This window comes from Anser brachyrhynchus (genome assembly GCF_964034855.1).
Source record: "Anser brachyrhynchus genome assembly, chromosome: 5".
NCBI classification, from domain to species: Eukaryota; Metazoa; Chordata; class Aves; order Anseriformes; family Anatidae; genus Anser; species Anser brachyrhynchus.
The window spans coordinates 15,117,770-15,145,365 of NC_137699.1; the positions used below are offsets into that span (position 1 = coordinate 15,117,770).

Sequence of the window (27,596 nt, forward strand, 5' to 3'; positions counted from 1 at the left end):
ACCTTGTCTGCAGTTTGCAGCAAGCAATGAAAATATGCTGTTTACAGTTGAGGCATGTTTCCTGGAGTGAGAGTCTTAAACAGGACAAATGTGTGGAGGATTGTTTATTAATACTTTGTGGTACTATGAAGTATTTTGACAAGGGTACCTAAATCCCAACTTTCTTTTTCACCATACGTTAATGTTTCTTATGGGGGGGAAGGGGGGGATGGGATACAATACAAGTGCTCGGTGTGTGCTATAATCTCTGAAACACAACTAAGTCTAGGGAAACCTTTTAAAAGTGCACAGTACAAAATTGTGAAAGTACTGAAGAACATCTGTAATTGTAATTGGAGTTTTAGACTGATGGAATCTGAATTTCACCAGGTTCCTGAAATTTAAGGTATCATTCCTATTCTGATGAATGTTATGGTTTACTTAAATATCATAAGTGCAGAATAATTAGTTAATCAATTTATTTCCTATATTAAAATCTACTCCACTTTTGCATGGAAAGAGTCTATCCTCACAGTGTAAATAAATCTCATATGTAAGTAACAAATATGGTTGCATTGAGTGCTTATAAGACCAAGACCCAGGAATGGCATCCTCCTTGTGTTATAACAAAATACACCATTTTATTTATAGCTTATTTATGCTTTTAGCATACCATAATTTCATATGCTTCCATTACCAAAATCACGAGAATGAAGAAATAGGACAATTTAACAGCTAAAGTGGCTTTTCAGAAAATTACACAAGTTATTGGCATCATTCACAATTTGCCTGGCACCATTATATTTAATGTAAGATGACTAACTTCATCAAGGCTGAAATATTAGCTGGTAGGAGGGCCAGCCAACTGGGGCTATAGTTCTCTACCCAAATGTTGCTTAATCATTTCTATTAACACGCAATGCAAGAAAGGATTGCTCCAGAATTAAGGAAGAACATGTACTTATCTATACAAATATAGACAGCACCGATTGCTCTGAGTTTGCGAAACTAAAAGAACAGAAGAGGCAGGAGGTTTGTAATATGTCTGAGAACAACATTAGAATTATTTGAGTTTGGGGAATAAAACGGGGAAAATATTAATAGACTGTCAGGGAATAACACTTGTAATACTATAGTAAGAATTACTCTGCATATCTTTCATGTTCCTTTACAAATATTGGAAACACAGCGTTTGCAAACTTTAATTAAATCATCACTATTCCACCGAGAGTTAACATTTTTAACCCTGTTTAATGAAAAGCTGTGTAGTACAAAGTTATATAAAATGTTCTATGCATTTTATTAGAATTAGAAACTGCTTCCTAATCTTCTGCAAAAATTACCTATGTTGAAAATAGGAAAGATATATAAATACATCCTTTTTTTCTAATTTATATTTAACTTACAGTACCTCAGGCATTTAAATACTTATGTAATCACATTAATCACTAATATAAATGATTATATCCTGATCAAAATAATTATATGATGAAGTCGAGAGGTCTAAAACTTAGGAAAATTTTTATAAAATATGATAATAAATTTTCAAATCTTATCCTTGACATACAGAGTTTGCACTCACAAAATGGCTGCTTGCAGGGTTGTAATGCAAATTTATAGTAGGAATATAATTCTCTGCTTTTGACATTTTAATATGCTATTGTTATCTTTACTGTTGAAAGAATATATCGGATATTTCAGTTTCATTGAAAAGCATACTTTTGAGTATTTTTCTCAGTTCTCCTGTAATTTGGGAAGCAAGCAATGAAATAATAAATAAGCGAGTGAATTTATTTTATTTAAGAACTGTCAAGGCTCTGATTTCTGGAAGGGCTGATACAGCAACAGCTGTAATAGAAGCCACTGACAGCCTTAGCATAGGCATCATCTAGTTTTCAGAATCCTGGCCCTGGTTAATTCTGTGGAAGTCCATAGGGATTGAAAGACATGAGATTTTCTGTAGCCTGAACCTTGATCTTCTACATTTCTTTCTTCTAATAGCACTACATTAAGCTCAATTACTGTACAAAGGATTTTTGTAAATGGAAAAGTATCATTGAAGAGATAATAGATATTTAAAAAATAGAGAGCATGAGGAAATGCTATGCAAGTGATAGTTTAAAGTCTTTTGGCTCTGTTTTTATTATTCTCTGAAGTTAAGTATTAATAGAGTCAGTGCCACTTAAGCAAAGTCATTCGTATCATCTCACTAACCTACATGGAATTAAGGAAGAATGAACTCTCTAAGTAAGCAGCAGATAACAATGCAGCACGACACAGAAATGATTGAATTTACCAGCAGTGTTTGTGCAATGCTTGCTAATTTACAAGGGCATTTTCAAGCGATTCAGTGGCTGGGATTCCTTGGGGGCAGTTCACTTGGGCACTGAAACTGAATCAACATTTAAATGGTTTTACTTTCAGAGTGGTTTAGAAAAATCCTAAGTAAGTAGATGTTTTCATAATTAATACAGTAACTGCAAATCATGCAAGGATCATTTGCTTTTCAAAAGGAGAGAAAACAGCATTCTCATTTGGCTGGGCATCTTGCACTGCATTTGTTAGTACTGTGAAGAAATATAAAATGCAGATTGCTGGATTAAGACGAGCAATTACTCACTGATCTGGATGGCTCTACTCCCTCTTCTTTAGTAGATAATGCATCTGTTGTGGAGGAAATGAAGTGAGCTAGAAGTCAGAGAACTGAATTCTTCTTTGCCACCAATGTGCAGTGTCTATAGTCTGTGCCACAGCATCCCACCTTTCCCTGCTTTGGTTCCCTTTTGGGTAGGAATAGGAGAGCCAATGACCACGTTCAAAAGAACATCCAAACCCCTGATTTTCAATTCAAGATGTGTTGTTTCCATCCTACAGGAGCTCCTATTGCTTTTCTTCCATCTTAATGTCACAAATATGTTTTAAAATATGACCGTTAATGTTTTGCTGCACTGCCAACATTTCAGTAGAAGAGTATAGGGGATGTTACATTGCTCATTTCGTCTGTGTATGTACAAAGAGGGATGGGCTGTTAGATATTTGCATTAGATGTTGATGCACTAAATACCTGCACTCACTTAATTGCTGCTAAGTTCTAATAAGGCAGGAATTTGGGGCAGGATATTAAAGGTTGGACCTGGTGCTTAGGTACATGCTGTCGTGGGTGGCATTGGCAGTAGGGCAATGGTGGGACCAGATGATCTTGGAGGTCTTTTCCAACCTTTATAATTCCATGATTCCATGATTCTATTTTCATGATAGGAAGGAAGGTGATGTTCTGGCAAAGGCAGAGAGTAGGAGCAAGACACAAGTCATCTGTTCCTGCCTCCTTAATTTCTTGAATGCTTTTGAAAGGCTAGCTGAAGTGAAATCAAAAATCCTATTTATTTTTTTGTGAGTGTTAACTTTTTTTTTTGTTAAACCATAATAGTAAAACTTCAGTAAAACTGCTCCACCTTCATCATTGCTGGTTCCCACCCTTTTGTCTGTAATAACTCTTTTTAAAAATGTACTTGAGATACATGAGATAATACATGAGATAATAAATACACATTTACAGAGGATGCAAAGATTTAAATAGCTTTCTCTTGCAAAGCCTTTGGAGGGCAAGATACAAAATGCAATTCTTAAATGCTCTAGGCAAATGTAAACCCCGAACTGGGAATCCTTTGTCACTGAAGCAAGAGCAAAAAATATTGTCGTCTCAGACCATTTCCTAGTGAGCTCTTGAGATTTTCAGCATTGCAGAAGGGGATCCTGGTATGAGCAAAGCTGGCATCTGCCTAAATCTGATTCAGACTCTATGGGATGAAAAATATTGCTTGACCTATTGTTGTTGTGGCCTGTTTTACCAGCCATTGAATTTTCCTTGACTCTGCCCTAGTTGTTCAGTAAAGCAATTAGAAAAAAATAAATCTCACAAGGTCTTTTGATTGAATCTGAATAATGCCCCTCAATTTCTTAAGATTTTTATACCTTAGACGTTTTTAGGTTTACTAGATGAAGTTTCTTCCCAAATCTGTGTCCTTGACTCCATCCAGGTTGTAGACTCTGAAACTGCTAGCTGTGCTAAACTTTTGGAAAAGGCAACTTCTGTTTCTGAACTAATGCTTCTTTTTGATGGGCTTCCAGCTTAAAGAAAGGCTGGAAGAATTTTTTTAAGGCTCTTTACACAAACATGTTAAGACATGTTTGATTTTTATTTTTCAACTTCAGGTATTCAGTTCATTTCCTTGTAAAAAATAATTCAAAAGTAAAACTGAAGAACAGAAGGGGCTGCTGGGAATTGAGTAGCACTGCAGATTAATGGTCTGTTGCCTCTGAAAGCTACGGGTCATATATGAAATTTCTTCTGTAACATAACCGGAACTCGGTATTTCAGTTCATATACATATACACATGTATGTTCCTATACATGCATGCTTTCTTCCTGATGTACACATGAACTGTCCATGGACATTTTTGTTCAATGCTTAAATATGTTCATTTAAAAGACTTATGTTGTAATTTCTGTTTCTGTAACAGTCTCTGAGGCATATGAAATGCCACTGAGTTTAGTAAGAGTCTCAGATCCAGTGGGTAGATGATCCCATAATGGCTGAAATTCAAATCAGAGTATGTTGATCATATCTTTGAGGAGCTGTTAGTAAATATGCTAAACGTATATCAGAAGAAAGTTGGTTTAAAACCAGGTGATGCTTCCCAAATGGAAGAGCTACAATGCTTAAGAACATGATTAGTCAGAGTCTCTGAGATCTGGCTTGACTGCAAAGTCTGTGTAAAAACAGGCTTTTACTCTGTCTTCCTTCCTATTCTCACCTTCTATTCACATTGAAGTGAATTTCATTAGATTCTTTAGAACCTCCTAATTTTACTTTGTTCAAATTTATAAAACTACATTATCTATTTCAATTTTATGTTTAAGAGGCACAGTGTGCGTTATGAGACTCAGCCTACTTTTCATATATATTATTACCAGAGATCTCTACTGTACCCAGACAAGTGGCTGCAAATCACCTCACAGAAGATAATTCTGTCAGTTGGTGGTTACTGCTACATATCTTTCTTAGTAATCAGAAGTTCAAAAACACTCAGCCAATTAGTAGATATGTGGAAAGCTGTGTGTGAACAGCATTAGCAACTAATTTATTCCATTCTGGAGATACCACTCTATAACATTAGGCGATAACCACGTTCAGCTCCAGGGCAAGCTACAGTGCGGCAATGTACAGTTGGTCTCTAACCAGGAGTGACACCAGGCAGAGCCATGCCTTAGAGTTTTTATATGCATCATTAAACAACTGGAGTTTTGCCTATGAGTTAGAGTAGAAGAATGATGCCAGTGTTTTTCGGTCATAGTTGTGCTTCTGATTCATTGCATGGCATTAAACAGATCATCTTGCATCTGTTCTCACTTTTAAGGTGAATTTTGAGGTATCTTTCAGTGTTACAGGCATGATTCGGACCTCCAGATGCTATCGCAACATGTATAATAACAGTAATGAAAAATAATGTGGTTTACCTTTGCATAAGAACTGCTTGAGTGCCCAGGATCTTACCACCTGTTTGAATAGATTAGTCTTGAATCACTGAGACTAACCTGTTATTGTTCAAAGAGATATAAGCATATATTACCTCTGGCTCCAACCTGTGTTATCAACCAGACTGTTAAATCTGTTCTCAAATGATCTCATTGTCTTTGTCATACCATCTGAGTACAGAAAATGTTATATGCATGTGGAGAACACAGTACTTTCACCCTATTTTTTATTTTTATGAGTTATAGATATTGTCAAATGCTTTAAGTCATAGTACTCATAAGAAATCACAGAATTGTTTGGGTCAGAAGGGACCTTAAAGATCATGTAGTTCCAACCCTCCTGCCTTGAGCACGGACACCTTCCACCAGACGAGGTTGCTCAATGCCCCATCCGACCTGGCCTTGAACACTTCCAGGAATGAGGCATCATCAGCTGCTTATTTGTATTTTCAGAATGGGGATAGGCCTTAATGAGAAATAAAATGCTACTGTTTGTACAGAGTTAAGAGAGAAATGGCATAAAGCAGTTTTGTATATACATTATAGCAGCTCACTGCTTTTAAACAATGGAGACAATTTTTTTGTTGTTTGTTCTGTTTCTTGTTGAAGACTAGACATATGACAGATCTATATGTCTGACTTCGGCACCATGAAGAAGACAATTCACATAGATAATTTAACCCAGATTTTGCACTAGACTCATATTTCTGTGTCAAAACTGTAGGAGCTGACCAAGCTTGGCAAGAGCAGTCATATGAAACAGATCTTATTGCTAAGATACAGGTACCACAAAACCATGGCATTACATATGCAGGGCAATGTAAGGTAGACCACCAATTCCCTCTGCTAGGCTCCTTTGAGAATCTTAGCTTTAATGTAATTAAGTAAAATACTGAGCTGCAGTCACCTTGATGGCTTGAGTCTTATGCACCTAGCTGACAGTTTCACTATGCTTCTGCATTGTCTGTACTTTGATTAGGCCCAGATACATTTAATTAGCAGGTTGTTTGATCAATTAGATAATGAACCCTAAAGTCATCTTCTTGCTTAGATGTGCCTTGAACAATTTTAATCTTAGTGACAGCTCCTCTAGAAAGAAAAGGAGAGAAACCAATGTAATTAAACTCTTAGTGCAAAAAAATGCCTGTGTGGCCATGCAGCATAAAACTAAAAATACTTTGAACATATCTATCTTAAACATAGAAGACAAATAGTTCATTGGATGTTAACTGAAGATTTTCATTTGAATTATCATTTGTTTATATCTAGGTTTATGTTGAATAGGTGAGAGATAATATTGAATCATCTTTGCTCCCACTTCATCAATTTCTCTGGCATCAGAATAAGGCTGATGCTGAGTGACTGTTGTGTGGTGCTTATGTGGTGCTTTTGTAAAATACTTCTAAATCTCTAATGAATATCAGTAGGTGAAAAACAAAAGTGAACAAATAACCATTTACTAGGAAAAAAAAAAAACATTGAATGGAAGTAAGTGGAAGTTCCCCTTCGGACAATCAGAAATTAATATTTATATCCATTTTATTTCTAATGCAAGCATCTTTCATGGTTTACAGTTCAGTGACAGACCCCCAGGAATGTAGGCAGGGTTCCCTTGCTCTGCAAACCGTTGCGTCTCATGGGCTTCTTGATATTATCAAGTTTCTTTGAGGAATACTCTTTTGTGTTCTGGTTGTCTGCACTGCTAGATCTATTTATTTCTATATATAAAGTGTATTTTTTAAACATGTCCAATTTTATATTACCTAAACATGAAACTAGCAAGATCCAGAATTTGCTCGCAGATTATCATCAAATATTGCTCTTTATTGCTATTGAAAGCATGTTAAGAATCACAGCTTCTTTGTACACCCGTGGAAATGCTTTCAAACTGCAAAGTGAAATGTAACTACACATGACATCTGGTAGATGTCATGTAAAGCAGGACAGAGAAGTTTAAGTAGAAAGTATGCTTTTAATTGAAGTCTTTTGATTGCAGGAAAAAAAATGGGAATACAGTTGATAATCCAACTGTAATTATTTTGAGAATTTTATTTCCATAAGTAAAAAAGAAACAATTTTCATGTTCTGAAAATATACATAGCCCGCAGTCTATTTCTCTTTGACATCGCTTGAGGATATTGGCTCAGTTTTATTTAGAAGGAAAGCTGAATTAATGAGCAATTTTGGTTTTGATTCACATATAATATAGAGAAAGGCCCCAAACTTTAAAATTGCCCTAAATTAGTGGATTCACAATAAACTCACTACTGCTCTGTATGAGCATGAGATATGCCAGACTATATCCTATGTCAAATGGGAGCTTAGACCCAACCCTGTCAGATTAGTGGAACTGATAACAAAGATGGGTTGAGGTTCATCTTGGCTTTTGAAATTATAAAAAGGACACATTATGCTGTGCAATAAACATTAATTTTAGGAAAAAGAAAATGTAAGCAATTTTGGGGGTCTGGCTGATCTGCCTATCTGTAGGTCATGTTCCACTTCTCTATGTCTGCGCTGGATTTCTAGCTGTTAGACAATTTAGAGGATATTCCTTTATATTGAATTTTGGGGGTATAAGCAAAGAAATAGTATATAATGCAAAGGAACTTGCAGGGGCAGTTAACAAGTCCCTTAAAATTTAATAGCTACAATTAAAAAATCAAGGATTCAATAATTTCCCTATGGGCATCTAACTTTGGCCAAATAAATACATAAACAAGAATCAAAGGAAACATTTTTTTCAGCTGTTCAAAGTGATTTAAGAGGCAGAAACTTACTCCAGAAAGGGTGGGAAAAAGAAAAAAGGTTTTATATGTGTCTACACCATGCACAGCTGTGCGAGTGTGTCCAAATATACATATGTATAGTGCTCTCGGTCAAATATTTCTGTTCATTGTGTTCTCTAGTCGTGAAGGTTAACTTTGAAACATGTTTAGTAAAAAAAAAAAAAAAAATCCACTGTTTTTATTTGTCTTCTTATTTTACTGTGTAGCTTTGATAGGATGAAAGCTTTTAAGCAATAGGAGATAAATTGTTTCCATCTGCACTAGTGGTGGCTAGGGTGGAATCCTATTATTACTTAGATATTTTGTTTGTATTACAGCCGCGAATGGTGTATTGTCTTGTAGCATTCCACCAGAGAAGATTCAGTTTTTCTTTCAGGCTCCTAGACCACCAGTAGAATTGTCTATTATTTTGCTCTGTTATTGGAAAACATCTCCACTGACTCAACTAATCTCTCTACACTGCTTGAATTAAAAGAGAGATACTTTGAGGTGTGGGTGTGAATATATATATATATATATATATATACACACACACACATATATATAGTAATAAAGGAAGTACCTTATGTAACTAGAAACATTAAAACATCCCACTCAGTATGCAGATACCAATCCAATTTGGAAAGGGTTGATTATGTTATCTTGCTTCCACCACCATCCATGTTAAGTATTTAATTGTTCTGTCTTGAACATTATTCACACTTTGTGAGATGTGCTCTCCATTTTATTTTGTGCTTTAGTCACACACTTGTTTTCAGATTTAAGTCCAAAATTCATGCAGAAATTCAAAATCAAAAAAGTAAACCTCCTCATGTCTAACAATGTCACTTATATATTAGCTCTTTCCATTTTCTTCTGATATCACTCTGCTGACTCCTTTTTAACTTCTCTAGGAGGTATTTTGCTCGGAAGACTAGTTGCTCTGAAGATCTAATCAACATGTTCCCTAAAATGTATGAAATTGCTAATATTTCTGGTCTCTTACTTATGCCATCCTTTCTTAAGAGCATGAACATAGGAGTGTTCATATGAACATGACCTTTCCATGTCAGGCCATAGATCCATCTAGTTCAATATCCTTCTCCTGTAGTAGCACACAGTGGATATGTAGGAAATAGGAAAAGAACAAAAAGCGTAATAATAACTTATCGGTTTACTCTCCAGTATTTTTAACTTGGGACTTCTCTGGGATTTTATTTCTGTGGTACTCTTGATAGCTTTTCATTCTGCTAGCTTGTTTCTTCAGTATTTGATGGAAGTTTACCCAGGTACTTGGTTTTATCACAATGAATGCCTCTGTTAACCTCAGAGCTGATGCTGCTACAGTATCACCACAGGATTGTCTGTGCTGGTATTCTCTTTTCAACAGTAGTTTTGTGAACACATCAAAGACCCCCACACCAAACAGCAGGTCAACTGCATAGGCTTCTTCCCCTAACTAAGTACTTGTCCAGTCTCTGACTGTTTTCAGCTTAGATGAATTTATGACCCCAAAGTGGACTTATATTTAATAACTCTTACTGTGTTGCTCTCCCAAATAATTGTCCAGTATCCATTTGTTTAACTATATGTTTTCTGAAAAAAATAAAATAAAATTCCTTTTGTGTCTTGATACACACTTTATACTTTCATAGGGAGAAACAACAGAAAATGGTCAATTCCTGTTATTTTTTTTCTATAACACTTGTTATTTTTTAGATTTCAGTTATTTTGCCCTCCTCTGTTTCTTTTGCAGAATTCTAGCCCATTTGGTCATGTCCCATGCGAATCTGTTCCATGTCTTTCATCATTTCGGCTACTGTGCTGTAAACTTTCTTTTGTTCTTTTATATCCTTTTAAAATGTGTCACAGTATTCAAGTGGGAATGTCAGGAACTTAAGAGTATGTCAATGTTTTTGTTTTCTATTCTTTCTCTTATAATCCCTAATCCTGGTGTTTTTCTGACTGCTCTAAAGTTGTTTTTATAGTTATCTACTATAACTTCACAAAACCTCTCTCCGCAGCTTTTCCCCCTTTTACAAAATTTATTTTTCTGTATTATTTTCAACTTCCTGCAGACTGTCCCATTCTGCTTAAATGTTCCCATCCCTTTATGCAGTGCAACTGTTTACTGAAACTCATTACTACAAAAGTAAAAAATAAGAGCACAAAAGATTAATAGCAGAATAAGATTTACAAATTTCACATGACCTAGAAATTCCGAGATAGTTTCAAGCAAGTGAGGCTAAAAAAATTACAAGATTCTTGGGCTGCTGAGGAAACCGGCATTCCTTCTTACACAAGTGCAAAGATAGTTAACAAGAAACTCTTGGAGAATCAGTGTAAGCCAAGCTTACAGAGCTTTAAAGTTGTGTGCTCCAGGGCCACCAGGCCCCTCACTGTGCACCAGGCAGAAGGATGGTCTCAGATACATCCTCTAAGCAGGGCTGACGAGCTTTCTGGGCTTCCCACTCCACTGGAAGCCTTGACAAATTTGTCTTTTTGCCAAGGATTTTCTGAAAAAACAATATCTTGTAAAATTCCTGACCAGTCTTATTATTCAGCCCACTAAGCATAAAATAAAATGTAGGAGGTGGCCATTAACTCTCAGGGAAGCCTGGCATTTTTATTTATTTTTTAATTATTATTATTCAAAACAGCAAAAAGCAGTAGTATTCAAATGGACTGTAGCTGCATCTGCAGCAAATGTCAGTATAGAAATGTGGCTGGTAGTCATTTCAAAGTACAGAAAGCATTATGACTGACTGTAGGAAGGCAATATAATTTGACACTTAAAAATAATATCTCATTATAAAATCATAAGAATTGTCAATAGCAGCGCAATGACTCACCGAGGCAGGTAACTCATTATCATGACCTAAATATAAAGGAAGTAGGATTGGCTCTGTTGAAGAGAAAAGATTAATACATCCTAAGGGAGGAAAACTACCAGCAGCTAAATTTGAGGAGGTCTATAGAGAAACATATATATTTTTAACTGTTAAGCTGTTTTGTTATTTTCCATGGAATAATAAAGCCTAACCATAGGAAAGGCATGAATTTTGGACTCTGCCTTGTTTTTAGTGAATCCTGGGAAACATGCCTGCTCACACAGTGTTACTAATAATAACGTAAATTATTAAAGCTGACAGAATTTTTATAGCTAATGCATGTGCTCTGTGCACTCTGCAGTTTCTTCAGCTTGGGCAATGAATAAATACCAATCAGTTTCTGTTTCTGTTCACGCACCAGCACAATGCTGATATATGTGTAATAAAATTGCAGGAAAATCTTAAAATGCAAAGAAGAAAAGGTGAAAAATAGGCAAATAATCTCTTGGGTTTAAATTAAATTTTCTGTTGACAGCACATTCTTGTAATATTCCTTTCTTTAATGGAAAATATAAATATCTAAATAATACAAAATTTAAATGTGTCCAGTGGCTTTCATAATCTCATTATTAAGATTGACATCACTCCTCATATGTTCCTAATAAGCAAAAATGCATTTTTGTTTGTATATAGGCGAAAGCTCTATTTTTAAACTGAGATCTTAAGTTCCAGATAGATTTATAAAACCAAGTGATAAAATGGCTTGCCTTTGAGCTCAAAAGGAAAGGAATTAGCAGATACAAAACCGTGTCAAAAATTTCTGTATCTTACTAATTTTTGAATGCTTAAATCCTGTTTATATGCACAGACAATAGAACAACTTTAGAAATAAATATTGAGCATTCTGGTCTTGCGATTTAGGTGTTAACTTTCTCTAGAAAAATTAATATAATAGCATTTGGCTGCTGACATTGATTCTAATGGAATCATCTGGCGAGGGTAAGTGTAAATTTGTAGGAGTGTTAGGCAACAGAAAATATAGAGCTGGACTTTGACTGTTGTGGTCAAGAGAATTTTTTAATAGATTTCTCAAATTCTCCTTTATCACATTTTGCTGGATATTTCTAGTTCTATATAAGGGATATTGCAAATCAGGTTGTGGTATATTCATACAGGCTTTATCCATATGCATATACATACTTATTTGTAAGTTTGGTGCAGAAAGAAATGCCACAGATTTATTTTTGGACTACGGTAATAGGAGTTGGAATTGCTTTTGTATGTTGAACAGTTTTCCTCAACAACTACAGACCATGCCTTATCCTCCATTACTCTTTTTGCAAAAGATGACCATATTCAGAGATTCTCTGACTGCTTTATTCCTTGTTACTCTCTGCCTGCTTTTGGGGTATGAATAGCTATCATTGAAGTACGATTTTTTTCTTATATCCTGCCAAGGGAGGTCTCTACTGTGCACAGCAATGTGGCGTCGATTTAAAAGAATTCTTCCCTGCAGGAAGCAATAACATAGAAATGATTAAAACAAAACCTGAAATGTCACCTTAGACTAATAAAATTCCATCATCAAGCAACACAGAGTTGACACTTCTGTAAGACCCTTTAAAACTCAGATTAAGGAGAGAAAATTAAACTTCAACTGGGGAGGAAACAAAAGCAGCTCTCTTCTGTGACAAGAGTTGAGTACAGTATGTTGATTATTCTCAGACAAGCTGATCTCACAGACAGTGACCCTCTCTCAGTGTAAAGAACAGCTAACAACATTCCTTTAGAAGGCTGGCAATGTTATCTATTGGAGTGAAAAAAAAAAAAGCAGATATAGACATGAAAGCAAGAAGAATTACAGTTAGATTTCAATTTGAACTGTCTGAAGAGCTTCACCTTTCAGATTGTAATGAACTAGTGTGTTCATCATCTTAAAAAATGAAATATCTGTCTGTCGTGTAACTGATCTGTAGCGTCTCTCCCACGTCGCCTCTATAGGGACATAGCTGCGGAACTGTCTTACTAGCTCAACCTAGTGTTATTCTCATCCAGTTTCCCGTCTCTGGGAGTGGGCAGTGCAGATTGCTTCAGTGTAAAGTATAAAAATTCTGCACAGATGGCAATTATAAAATAACCTGTGCATAGGGGAGTTTTCTTTTAAATTCATCTAATTATATATCAAGGCCTGCTTGGAAACTCAGGGGTTTGTAGCGTTTTAATTCATACCACTAAAGTTATAGTTTTAAGCCACTTTGGATGTTCACAGTATTGACAAACATCCCGTCATCCCCACATTTAAATCTAGGTAAGCTCCTACCCTTGGTGGTACCTCACAGTGGTGAATATCACAGACCAGCTGCTTTTTTTTTGGGAAGGGCATCAGTGCTCATAGAGGTTCTGTGGTGTCAGTGCAGCACAGATGTGAGAGCACAGCTCTGGGGAATCATTTCTGAGCTGCAGCTTTCTTGGATAAGGGTTTTAAGTTTCCTATAGAGACAGTTCTGCATTGCTGAAAACCACTACATTGGGCTATGCAAGGGTGAAAAAAATATATATATTTATAGCATTTAGGCCAAATCCTGAGGTTGGGATCTTCAGCTGTTTTTAGGATCACATGGAAATGGGAACTTCAACTCAGATAGTCCCTGCACACTCCAGCATTTTTCGCTCAGCTGCGTGTGAGAGTTTAGACGTAATTTTGCCTTGGGCACGAAGCCAGTCCCTGCAACACTGAGAGAAGTGATAGTTCAGGGCTGCTCTTTTACTTCTTTTCATCACTGCTGAGTGTTGTTTTACTTTCCTCATTTCAGAAAGAAACCGATCATCCAATGTGTGGGCTGTCAGCAGCTCCCTCGCTCTCCCATTTTTTCTGCAGTACAGCCTGGAGGGGACTGCCAGCACTGCACAGCCTTTCCGCATCCCGGCTGCTGTGCCCCCAGCTGCCCACCCCCCTTTGCCTGCAGTGCATACCATAAATCCCCCCCCCCGGCAGACACACCATTGCACAGGGTGCAGCTGCTAAGGCAGCAGCTGAAATCAGAGAGATCTAGCAGTCTACTTCGTACAAGGAGAGGTTTTACCCTATTGCCCTATTGGATCAGGTCACCAAAAAAAAAAAAAAAATACATCCAGCATTTTTCTGTAAGCAACAACTAATACTTGATGTTTTAAATGAAGCTGAAAGAACCTAACAATGTAACTGGAGAATTAGGTGTGGCATAAGAAAAGGGTTTATTTTAGCTTCTCTTCTGGCCCATAAAACAAAAGCATAGTTAATTCTTTTATAGATTGCAGAGCCATTGGTCCCTTCTGTCTGTAGTTGGACTTGGGAACAATTCAGGTCTGGGAAAAGACACGATGAGAGAGAATACATGTGCAATTCAGACTTGCTGAAAATGTCTTTTCTATCTTTTTATCTGAATCTACAGACAGGTTGGAATTACACTAGCCAAGCTACCAAAACTTATTGAATTACATGCTACTCAAACCAGCACACTGTGCTGTTAACGTTGTTTTGTTATGTTTTATTGCTTATTGCAGGGCCACTGGTATGGAACACCATGTGTTCAGATAAAGCTCTCATGAAGCACCAATTTGTTGAGACAGTGGAATGCTGATAAGGATGTACAAATTAAGATAGCTTTAATGGGTTATAAGAGCACTGTCCATCCTACAGCTGTTCTTAGAAACTGATAGTGATTTCCATGTTCTAGTGATCATGTAATTTTAAAAACAGGGATGTTTGATGATTTTTATTGGCTGTGATAATTTTGCTTGAATTATATATGCTGGTGATAATGAGACTAAAATGTTCTCCATGTTTAATTTCATTTCATTTTCAAGATTTAAAAAGTACCCAAACTATGGGTAATACATTTTTATATGAAATTTTTGGTTATGCAGTGTTTCAGGAGGTCTTCTTAGTGCATGCTGAATCTCATCCCCAGTAAGCTGTTCATTGTTGTTAGGCTGCTGGATATCTTTTCAAAGGAAACACAAAATCCAGAACTGATAGTATTTTGTAGACATAAGGATATCCATGATGTCACAAGAACTGCATTTTAAAAAGAAACAGCTCTTCAGTGAAGAAAGATTTTCCAGCTCCTTTGTTCTTAGAAAAGTCAGGCTATGCAGATCTATTCCTTTGTTGGCAGAGTTGTTTTCAAACGCTATTTTATCCAAAAGGATGAACTGGGATTCAAAAATTTCTTCAGCCACCATGACTAAAATATAGCGTTAGCAATTTTTTTTTAAGTGGATTTTTTTCAGTCAGTCATATAGGACCATGTATTTATCAAATGTACAAGAAGTATTTGAAGGAGGTTTTGATTGATTCTGGGGACTGCAGTGGAAACCTCTCATGTTTGTGTCTGGCTTAATACAGACAAAGCTAATTAGGAGAATGCTCTTTTGGTTTGCTGTGCAGAGATTAGCTTCATTTCAGTGGAGGCAAAATCTTGGGTCCTTTATTTAAAAATAGGTATTGCAGACATTCCATGGAGGAAAGCTCTTTGAAATGTCTCCTTGGGTACATGCAGTTCCCTGCGTTTGTTCTTAGCAGTAGGGCATAATTAGATTTCAAATCAGTGGATCACATGACTACCCTCAAACAAGGCTAGGCTAGGGTGAGTCAGTAGGCAAGTGAGTTAATTTCCTCTTTTGAGATCTTAATTTCAGACCCTACCTCTTTTTTAAGCATGTGTCTGTGATATATGTGTGCCTTGAATGTTTGTACATATCTGTACTCATCTCTCAATTAACAAAATAGATAGTCAGTTGACCTAAAGTCCTTGGCAGGATGACATAGCCTCTGTAAATGTCATTATTTGTCTGGAACCCCACATTGCAAGCAAGTATCCGAGGAACTGGTCTTAGGAGCTTTAAGGCATGATTATTCTATGAAATAGAAAATGGTAACAAAGACACTCATCTTCCCTTTTCATTACCTCTTCCTAGAAGCAATTCTGTTTTATTTGCATGGCACAACATTCAAGTTGTTGAATCCTAGTCTCTCCAGACCCTCTCAAAGGACTGGTAATGATTTCAGACCCTCTGTGTAAACATCTATTGCACAGTATAATTCTGCACTTTCTCAGCTCCACCATTTTTCCTATTTCTGCAGCACTAGTAAGAACTTAAAAAGTGAAGAGATTAAATTAGGGATAGAGGAAATCACAACATGCTTCTCTCTTTAACTTAGAAACAGGTGATCTATATATTACTCAACTGAACCCGGGATAAGGCGACTTTAAAAACTCCTTGAAAATTACAGTAAATAATGCAATAGCGAGTCATGGAGAGTGACTGTGGCTTAGATCCACAAAACTAGGTAGATACCTTACTCCTACTTTAGGAATTAAAGATATGATTACAATGAAGTATTTTCACCTCAGTCCTTTCCATCACCAAGTACCTATGCTTATGCATAACTGATGTATGAGAAACTATGTATGAGTGAGGGGGAGTCTGGATGTAGCTTTTAACAGGGACGAGAAGAATAGAGATCTTGTAGAAATTGAACAGGACTGCATTTCTTTCTCTTCTAAAAACTTATGGAGTATAATGAACCTCTTGTGGAAGGAAAGTGTTTTTCTAACGATTTTACTGGGGCCATCATTTTCTCCTTAGAACCTAATTAAAAATGATTTCTTTTAGATAGTGGTTTGGGGTTATCTTGTAGGACATATAAAAGTCACTTGTAAGGTCTCTAGAAATTAAATTCTTTAGATTTTTATCCCTAGGCTCTGCAAAAACTATTTCTAGGCCTCTGAATAGTTTATTAACATCAAAACCACTGTGTACATTTCATTGTATTGCATAACAGGCTATTGTTTAGTAAATACTATTGGCAGAGTTTTTGGAATGGATAAGGAGATGAAGAAAAAAAGTGAATAAAAGCAATATTAAGAAGGCAATAAAAAGAAAACATGGCTTCTAATTAAATTTAATTTTAAATTAATTTTCTCTGGCAAGCCCTGTGTATTTTATCATTGCCTACTCCTTAAGTTATAGATATATCAGATGGTCAAAGGAATAATTAACCATAAATCAATGTTTCTATTTCATTCATAATTACAAAAGAGCATTTTTCATGTTTAGTTTGCTGGGGTGCAACCTTTACAGTTGTGTGGGTTTTTTTTAGCACCACATGAGTCAATGGCACTAATGAGCCAGATATGGCTGTAGTAATTAACTGAGATGAGCTTTTTTTTTTTTGCCCCCCCCCCCCCTTTTTTTTTTTGCAACCCAACCCTTTATAGAGAGAGACTGTATAACTATGCTCTTGAGTCAGGAAGCTACTCTGCTGAGTTTCAAGATCAAATCAGCTTCAGCTCAGACTGTGTAATGACCCCCCCCCCCAGCATCTTTCAGCAGCGGGGTATAAATTTATAGTCTTCAGTATCACAGCACAAAAGTTCTGCTACATGTATTGCAGGAATAACTCCATTAACTGTGCTATAGAAGTATTTTCTTCACCTAAGAGTTGCAGCTATTGGCAAATGCAGCGCACACCACTCAGCTTCACTGTGAGTGTACATGTAGGGTAAAATAATCCCTAACCTGCTTACAGAAGACAAGTTTTAATTCTACTTGAATGTATTTATTCACTACTGTACCCAGCTTGCAGAAAAAAATGTATGACAATGTTTTAATTATATGGGGATGATGTATTTTACAATTGCAAACTAAAACTTGAGTTATATTTTATTTGCCCTTCAAGTGCTCATCCTCCAGTCACCCAGATAGGAAGCAGAGACCACCCCAGGTGATTTGGCAGACCAGTTGTCCAGTTCATACCGTATTTCGAAGCTCAGGGTCATGCTAGTTCTCAGTGATAGAATTAAAACATGTATATCAGACTAATGCTAAGCCAATCCCATTTTCCCGTTGCTTATTATAACCTTTTATGTCTCTGCATCTGCATCACAACACCGACAATCCGTATGGTAACATTATGTATTGAAAAACCATGAGCGAGGCATTAGGAATATGGGAGTGTTCTTAGCAGACAGGGCAGTATATGAAGTATCATCTGTTCAATCTCTAATTCCTTTCTACATCACCATTGGCTTTAATTCTTTCCATAGATCCAAATATATGTTACCTAGACTATGCTTTTAGGACTCCCTCTAACTATTGGTGAATCTGTAGCTTTGTAAAGTTCTTTGACTAATGTGAAAAGGAGAAGATGGGCTTTTAGCATCCAGTTCTCCTGAACTGAAGCAAAACTTAAATTATTGTTCTATTCTCTTGTCATCAGAAATGCTTGCCCCTACTAATCTGGTCAGAGATACTCCAGTACACTTGCATTTGAGACATCAGCTACAGATCAATCCTATAGCTTGACAGTGTATGATTGGTGGGAAAAAATAACACCATTTTAACATTTAAAAAAAAAAATGTACTTTTTGCTGACTTTGTAGATTTCACTGAAGTCTGCACATAGTTAGATTTCAAATTTTATTATTATTAGATAATCACACAAGTAGATTTTATACTAAAATTTTTATTCTGCCTCTTGATAATTGCAAAAAGAAATGGACTGTGGAGTTAACAAAATTTTGTATAATTCTAGAGTCTCATGCTAGTCTCAAGTCTCTGTCAAAAAAAAAAAACAACACAAAAGAAAAAGAATAAGTAAAGCTTTTATTCATTGCAGGTCTATTTGGTATTTGATGAGGAAAAAAATGTTACAAACCTTTCATCTAATATTATTCATTTGTCCATGGAGTTGCTCTAGTTATAAAATATGTATATATGTGCACAAGTCTTCAATTTCTACATGCAATGCTTATGCTATGCTACATACAGTGCTGATGTTTTTTCATAGCATCTGTAAGTTTAACTCTTGAAAACTGATGATTTGCATTGCTCAGGTACAACAGATATCATACTACACGTAGGCATGTGTAGAGCAAAAACGAAATCCCTAAAAGAATGATTTGTTTGGGCAAAAGCCATTTTTATGTCCAGAAAACCTGGAATTCTGCCCTTTTAAGTGAGTATGAATAATTTTCTTCCTACTCAAACATTTTGAGTTGCACTGTAAGCTGTAGCAAATTGCCCTTTTAAATACATTTTGGAAAATAAATTTCAGACCTTCAATCAGCTTTAGAACAATCTTGAAGTGCAATCTCTTTGCAAAGCCTTTTTGCAGTTTCCAGATTTTGCAACCAGCTGCTTTGAGTAACAAGAAAAAATTTATTAGCTTACACTTGCCTTTGTATGAATAAGAAAGGAATCAAACATCAAAGAATATGGGTGCTGTTTTCTAATACAGTCCTGATCGTTTCACAAACTTTGTTCTAACTCAGATGAAGTGCAGTCAGGCCTCATTAAGATCAAACATTCAAGATAATGGAAGTCTGTGATCTTCTGCATTATACTTTGTTAACTTGTGTTTAAGATGGATCTGTAACTTTAAAGAGAACGGAGAGATTTCTGCATATTGCATAAGAGAATGTGATATTGGTAAGGTGTATGGCATTTGCCCAAGGGGACAAATGACAAGCAGCAATGTAATAGAAACATGTAGAAGCAATCATCCCAATTTCTCTTTCGAAATCCTCTTAATCACTTCATTGGTAAATGGCATGACTTACCTTTGAGTGAACTAATTGGGCAAATAGGGAAGACAGAGTGATTCATTTGATATCTGTGGTTCAAAACAACTGAGCATTTACTACCTGATTGTGTAAGTAAGCTTAAGGTGGATTTAATATTATCTAGAAGACATTATTGGTTAGAAAAAAAAAGTGAACTTGAACTGGGGGCCTTTCAATGTTATCTTGAATTTGTAAGTTACTTATGGTATGGCTTTGGCAAGTCATAATTCATCAGCAGAGGAGTAAAAAAAAAATGAAAATTAAAAAAAAAAATTCATCACTTAATGACTTAATATCTTCATTCCAGAGAGAAGACTCTCACCATGAGTATCAAACACTGAATTCCTCAGAACCATCATCCACACCTCCTAGAAACATCCCTTTGTTGTTTTTTTGTGACACAAATCCAGTAGTCATTCTAAAGAACAGAGACACAAAAAGTTGCAGGTGGATTTTTTGACCCTGTTGTTGATTGAGTTCAAGCATTTTTGAGAAATAATTAATTCAATAATTTTATATGAATATAATGAATATATTCATGAATATATGTATTTATATGAACATAATGAATATGTGTGTGTATATATATATATATACACAACTATAATAAATAATTACCAGACATATTTAAAACCTAATCTTCATTCTTGTATGTGACAATACAGGCATACCATTAACAGTGAACAAAGAGATGAGGAATATCCTTTTTTTACTGCGTTTTTTTTTTTAATTATTATTTATTTATTAAATGTGAGTGAGTTCGCCCTCCGTTGCTTTTTACGAGTGCTTGGATAGAAATGCAGGATCAGGGGTTTGAGAAACTATCTAAATGGATGCAGTGAGCCAGATCCTGTGCCAGTGAAGCTACACTGATTTATACAAGCTGTGGATCTGGCCTGTGAATTTTATTTTTGACAGCAAACAGTATTACAGCACAGTCAGGACTTTCTACAGGCATTCTTCATGCTATAGAGTGCTGTTTCAGCATCCATAACTGTAATTTTGTGTTGAATGACCTGGTCTTCCTGCACTGAATTGAACTGGAAGCTTCCTCTTAAATGAATGTCCCAAGAAAACAAAATTCAGTGCGGATTCAGAAGATGGAAGTGGTAGTATTTGGTGGTGGTGGTGTTGGTGGTTGTTCGTTTTGTTTGCTTTTTTTTGTTGGTTTTTTTTTGTTGTTTGTTTTGTTTTGTTTTGTTTTTCAGGGACAGGGGGAGGTCACCGTAGCTGAAGTACAAAATCTGGATCATTGAAATTATTGATGTCATTGATGATTGTGCCAGCAAGGAATGGGCAGAGTGGCATATCCAATGACCATCATTAAGTCCCAAAGTCTTCACAAGGCCTCTCCCTCGCGTAGTGCACAAAAATGTCTGAGAGAAAGGAAAAAGCGAATGCCCAAACTGATCACTAATGATCTCTTTGGCGTTTGTATCCACCTATAAACCTTATGTTCACAATATTTAGAGAGAAATTAAGTAAAAGCATTTTTGTTGTAAATGGAGTCAGCCATTATTCCTTGCAGTTTGCAGGGGAGGTACAGCAAATCCATGTTTGAAATCCTTGAATCGATAATCTGAGAAACAGAGTTTCAAGAAGAGGACAGTAGTAGCCCCATACCAACTTCCAGGTGCACTGTCTGCTGTGGCTGCATTGTCTGTTCAGCAATCACTAATGAAATTATTCCTCTCACTCCCTAGTATGTTCTTACTTTGCCTTTCAGTAAAAATTGGGAGATAAAGAATAGCAGTGAAGAGCAATTGAATTTAGACTAGTAAGTGCCTTTCTCACTCGTAAGTACTGCTTGTTAAATTTCATTTTGAAAAATGAAGCTGTATTTAGTGTAAATGTGAGGAATCCTGGTGAGAAGAAAAACACCCCAAACCATTAAAAGAAAAAAAAAGTTCTTTTTTCTGCTATATAATTTTAAAATGACTTAGCAATTTGTACTGCACTTCAGGAAAAAAAATGCTGACAACTTGGACACCAGACTGCAGGTAAATGAAATTTTAGAAGGAGGATTTTTACTCTTTAAAAAGGAAGAATGAAGTTTGTAAGTTCCTGGCAGACCCTTAATTAAATTGGAAGGTGTCTTGCTATGGTACCTTAATATATTAAGGAGAAACTATTAAGGCTGTTTTGGTGACTGCAGTGTACTGCAGTCATGCAGGTTACATTGCTGGGCTGCTTTGTGGAATAGCAGCAAGCTTTACCCCCTTAAACAGCATTAAAGAATGATGTTAAGATTGTAATATAGCTTTGCTGTCTTGTACTTGTGGTTACCTACAGAGAAGACTTTAAATCCCAGTATATGCCACTGAGCATTAAGTTGGTGCCTGTTGTAAGAAAAGAAGCATCAGCGGCCGAAAGCAGTCTAATCAGCAGATTTTGAATTTTTATAGATTTTACCAAATTATGCCTACTCTTTTGCAGTATTTGTCTTCACTTTTAAGATGACAGAAGATAATTCATGGCTAACTCTTTCCCAAGAAATCTGTCATGTCCTGGCTTACTCAAGACAGATGTCAGGAATAAGAGTGACTGCCTATCACATCCTTCTGCAAATACTGATAGATTATCGGTATGCATGTGTTACTGTTGACTAAAGGTTGTGGAATAATAGTCTCCTCATGCTGGAAACCTAGTTTTCTGTCTATGCTGAAAAAAGATCTGTTATATCTGCCGAACAAGACAGAGAGCTATGAGAAGCTATTTTAACAATTCTGTAAAAGCTGATTGTTCTTCCAAGCTAATCCTACAGCAGTGCTCTAGTGCTGTACTAACACAAATACTCTAACATGATACAAGTGAATGAAAAAATCCCAAGTCAAGCCCTCTTTCCAAAAAGCAGTTTCCAAAGCAGTATGGAATTTTACCCTGGTGCTGTAGGTCAAATTTGAACATAGATATATACCCCACATTTAAAAAGTTTGCCTTCTGTTTGAATTGAAGGTAGCAGTCTTCAGTATTTCCTAATATAACATGGTGTACTGTAAAAAAGCCTCTGTTTCTCTTCAGAAATAGCTGGATTTAAGTGGAGGATAAGGTAATTCTAATATACCATATATGTTGTTTGTCAGTGTAGGATTTAAAGCTCACAGGCGAACTTCTAGATAAAAGTCAGTGTATATCTGTAAGCTATTACCATCTATTTGTCAACGTAAAGCCTCCTAAATCCCATGTACACCCAGACATAATACATTATAAAGGTTGGAGATAAGGACCTTTCTTGATTCATCACAGGCTATATCTGCTGTTTTCAGTTCATAGCCACCATTGCAACCCTGTATTTTATGGTAGTAAGGAACAAAAAGAGAAAAAGAAGAGATGATTATTTTGAAAAAGAGAGGTTTTTGTTTGTTTGTTTTAAGAACTAAAACTAAATCCAGTCTTAATTAACATTCTTTGAGCATTTCAGCAATCAGAAAACAGATCTCCCTTATTTGCATACTTTAAAAAAGCATTTGTCTTATCTTTACCATTTGAAGCCTATTTTATAAAAGCTACATTTTCTTAGCGATTGGCTGTCTAAACCTTCTGATAGTTTAGAAGAATGCATCAGTCTAATTTAAAGGGTAACAAGACACACAAACTTCAGATAGAATAAAAATCATTCTGGTTTCATTGACTTGAATAGAGCAATGCCAGTTTATCCTATCTGAGAATTAGACCAAATTCAATTCTATAGAATTATATAGACCAATTTCTATAGAATTATAGAGATAAATATTGCCTTCACATTTCTGGAATGGAAAGAATTATAAAGAAAAGAAATAATAGGAATGTTCTGTATATATACAACTTGTGCTTTTTTTCCTCCTCAGAGCCATAGAGGAGCCTACATATTGAAAAAAAAAATCTCCATCATCTACTCTCTCGTAGTGATAGCTCAGGTTTAGATCTATGGCTGCAGTATTAGAGGAAGTTCTTAAATCTGTTCATGCTCCTTATCCGTGATACCAAGCAGCTCCTCTATCTTCATTGAGATCCTTCTGAGACTTAGATCCCAGTCCAGAAATCAGGGCTAGTAAAAGAGATTTCTGTGCTTCTGTGAAGTTCCACTGTGAAATGTAACTTCCTGTAGTGTTCACTGGTTCTAGCTGCTGGTATTATGTCTTGTCAGGTCTTGAGCTTTCTATGGACAGCAGTATGAGTAAAGAAATGAAGATGTTTTTCCCAAGTTATTTGAATCCAGGGTTTCAAATCATTCTTGCAGATCAAGGTCAGATATTGGCAGCCAATTGCTTGGTAATAGCCACCATTAGTCACGCTTGCACAAGCGGTTATAGTCAGAAACACCAAATAAATAGGAAAAGATACTCTACATTTACTTATGTAAGCTTCCAGACTAAATGGCCTACTATCTGATGTAGGTCTGTAAGCAAAACTGTGCTGGGAATATATACACTGTACAGTGTCAGTATTTCAGTGCAATGTTAGCATGTACATTTCTTAGCGCTTATATTTATCATTGTTCTTCGCAGCCCACAACCACATGGAACTGGCATGAAATATTTTGGTAATAGAGTGCCTGATGATGCCACAAGTCTTCTTCTGCATGCTTCAGGGAAGGTCTGCATTATCAATGAATTTATTTTCTTGAAATACTTATGACCACTACTAATGGTTGTCTGAAGATATTTAGTGTGCTTATCCTTATGCATCCATGGTACAGTAGGGAGTATAGATGAGAATCCAGGATATAGGTCTCAGCCAGAGAGATCTGGATGCATTAGTACTTTTATCATTCAATTTTATTTTTGATGTGCTCAGCCTGGATCAGTAGCTAATTTTTTATTTTTTTTTTCCTAATAGGAAACATAATTTTTAGAAATAATTTTGGGCTATATTTTACAAAGCATATTAGGTATACCTATGCATAAACAAATACAAATATTTGTATGCAAACGTCATTGGCTGCCCATGTTTTGATACTATCTTTAACTACATGACCGGATCACATTTGTCTTATAGAAACCCTGTGTCTCTCAATGTAAAGAATGAAAAAGCAGCCTGAATTTAGTACTTGGGTGCTTATCGATAACGTTGCATTTTTGTTACTATTACTTACTACCATAAAGGTGCCAGTTGCTTCAAAGCTGCCTTGAGGATGTCTGTAAAACTTTCAATGACCACAGTATAGGTATATCCCTTGCATGGAACATTTCATCTGCAAATGGTTAAAAATTTACATTAAGAAACAAAAAACAGCATTTCACAATGGTAGATATTGGACATCCTTAATAATAGATGGTATCATTGCTGTCTGTAATAAATACATGTGTACTGCCATATAAGTCAGCATAAAAATGGAAAGGGTTACTACAGACATATTTATATCCTCAAATAACATCAGCTATCAAATTTATTCTGGTTTGAACAGATAATTTTGAAATTTGTTTCAAACCTTGGATTCACTCTCTTTCTTTACATTTTTAAAGTAGCAGCATAATTGCTTGGGATCTTTGAGGAATCCAATATGTTAATATCTTGACATTTTATAATATTAAATTACTTTTGTTTCATAGTACTCTGTCACACATGTGAACTCTGTCTTTTTAGCTAGCTCAGTCACTACTTACTTTATGTGACAGTTTTAATTAAATGAAAATTAAATTTCCATCTCCCTAAAAACTATCCTAAAAGAAAGACATCAAAGTCTGAGTGCTCACATCAGCAGTAATGTGCAGTTGACTCGGTATACCAAATTCTTATTCACATATGAGATGGAGTCCTGACTGCTGAAATCAAAGACAAAACTCCCATTGATTTCTGTAGGAGTCAGTTTTTACTATGACTTCTCTCATAGATCTTGTTAAAGTGGTCAACCCATGAATTTAGAATACTGCATCAGCATGTCAGAATCTGAATTGGTGAACAAGCAGGCAGCACTTCCGTTACTGGAAATTTTATCATGTTGGTTGACTAGAAGCAGATAAACAGCACTACAGTGAAACTTATCATTTATTTAAGAAATATACGCCAACCTTCATAGTTCTGCTATGAATTTCACATTTATGTAATAATACATTGAATTTTGCCAATGATTTCAATAAGCAGCCTATAAGCAGTCTACTCAGAGAAGACATTCCATCACATATACATGTATTCCTGGGTTTAAAGAGCAAGTCTTCGTGAAAATGTGAAGTAACCTATTATTTTTTCTATAAGACTTAGCACAGTATAAACAGAGAGGAGGGTGTCAGTCTCTTTTCTTAGGTGACAAGTGAAAGGACACAAGGCAATGGCCTCAAGTTGTGCCAGGGAAGGTTTAGATTGGATATCATGGAGAATGTCTTCACAGAAAAGGTGCTCAGGCATTGGAACAGGCTGCCAGGGAGGTGATGCAGTCCCCGTCCCTGGGGATATTTAAGAGATGTGGGGATGTGGTGCTTAGGGACATTGTTTAGCAGTGGACTTGGTAGTGTTAGGTGGATAGTTGGAATTGAGGATCTTCAAGGTCTTTTGCACCCTAAATGATTCTATAATTCTAATATGCAGATGAAAATGTCAAATTTAGGATATTTAATGCATTTCTGGAAGGTGTGCAAATACTATGGTAAGAATAATACAGGAATCTATAGAATAGGACTGAATATTTTTTACTATTTAATCAAATTCAGATTTAAATGTCATAGCAAGTTGGTCTTCTAAAGCTTGAGCATCACACCCTTTAATATGTACATAAAGTCCATATTTGAATAGAAATGTGATTCTGGAGTTTTGGCTCCCAGTCCTGCCTCTGCTACTGACAACTTTCATTATAGCATATCCACTTAGTCTCCCGTGGACTGCTCTGAGCGGGATTCATCCACACTCCATTCAGATGCAGACTCTGTCTTTGTGCTTTTGGGGCTAGGTTGGAGCAGTGCTGTGAGGCATCTTAGCTTAGGGTCAGCAACAAAGAGTTACTGCATGGCTGTCATGTGGAGCAACATGCATTACATCTAGTCAGCATGGAGTGTGAATCTCATGTTTGCGAAGTATCACGTAGACACATGCTAAATTTTGCCAACTGATTTAATGCATTAATGCATCAGTTTCTTCAGTCATAAACTGGAATAATCTTATTTCTTTTTCAGAGGCATTGTGAGGATGTGTTTATGTGTGATGTTTTATTAAGACAATCCAGGCAACAATGCATTGTTGCCAAAGTTTCCAGTGTGTGCAAAGGGCCCTGTAGCCCCTACATTCATGCAACTCCCAAAAAACAGAAGTACCAGGTCAAAGTTTGTTGTTCAGATCTAGGAAAATGCTTGTAGGTAGTTGTTACAGTCCCCCCCGAGTCATCACATAGGTACACTCTTAATTTTATTTCACTAGCTGCCTCCTAAATTGAGTCAAAATATTTTCCCATTTGTAGTATTCAAAGGTGTACAAATAGTGTATGCAAGAGCACCTGTGACCTATTCATTGCTCAGCAGTGATAGATCTGGTAATAATGTGCTTGCTATTCTCACTGTGCTGCACTTTGGTAAAACCTAGGGTTTAACTGAAATACACCCTGACCTTGGTTTTGTTCATGGGGCTTAAAATGGACATAATTACTATAAATCTACTGAGGGATATTATGGCAAAATGTCATATTACTAATTTTGGCTACTCACACCCTTTTGAAAAAAGAAAAAAAAAAACTCTCAGTAAAAAACAATGCACTGCAGTTTCATAGAAGTTCTAAAACAAGTAATTTTCCAAAAAATTAACTTCTTATTATATTCTGTACCTATTTTTTTTCTCTCAAAATGCTATCACAGTATGATAATTGCATTGCCCCTAACAGTTTCATATTCCTTCATAATTAAATAAACAGCTTGTAAATTGCAGACCAGAAAATGCCTGTGTTTCACTCTTACCTTAAGGGGTTTCCATA

At 36.0% G+C, this 27,596-nt stretch overlaps 1 protein-coding gene across 19 annotated transcripts in view; it reads left to right on the plus strand.

Moving 5' to 3' along the window:
- Positions 1-27,596, plus strand: part of LRRC4C (leucine rich repeat containing 4C) — a 515,374-nt gene that overhangs the window by 476,946 nt on the left and 10,832 nt on the right. The window contains exon 6 of one of the 19 annotated variants that reach the window (XM_080594585.1): positions 24,211-24,298. The exons of the other annotated variants lie outside the window; for them this stretch is intronic. The gene's annotated coding sequence lies outside the window, so the exon portion shown is untranslated. The remainder of the gene's footprint in view (positions 1-24,210; positions 24,299-27,596) is intronic. 19 annotated transcript variants of the gene reach the window in all.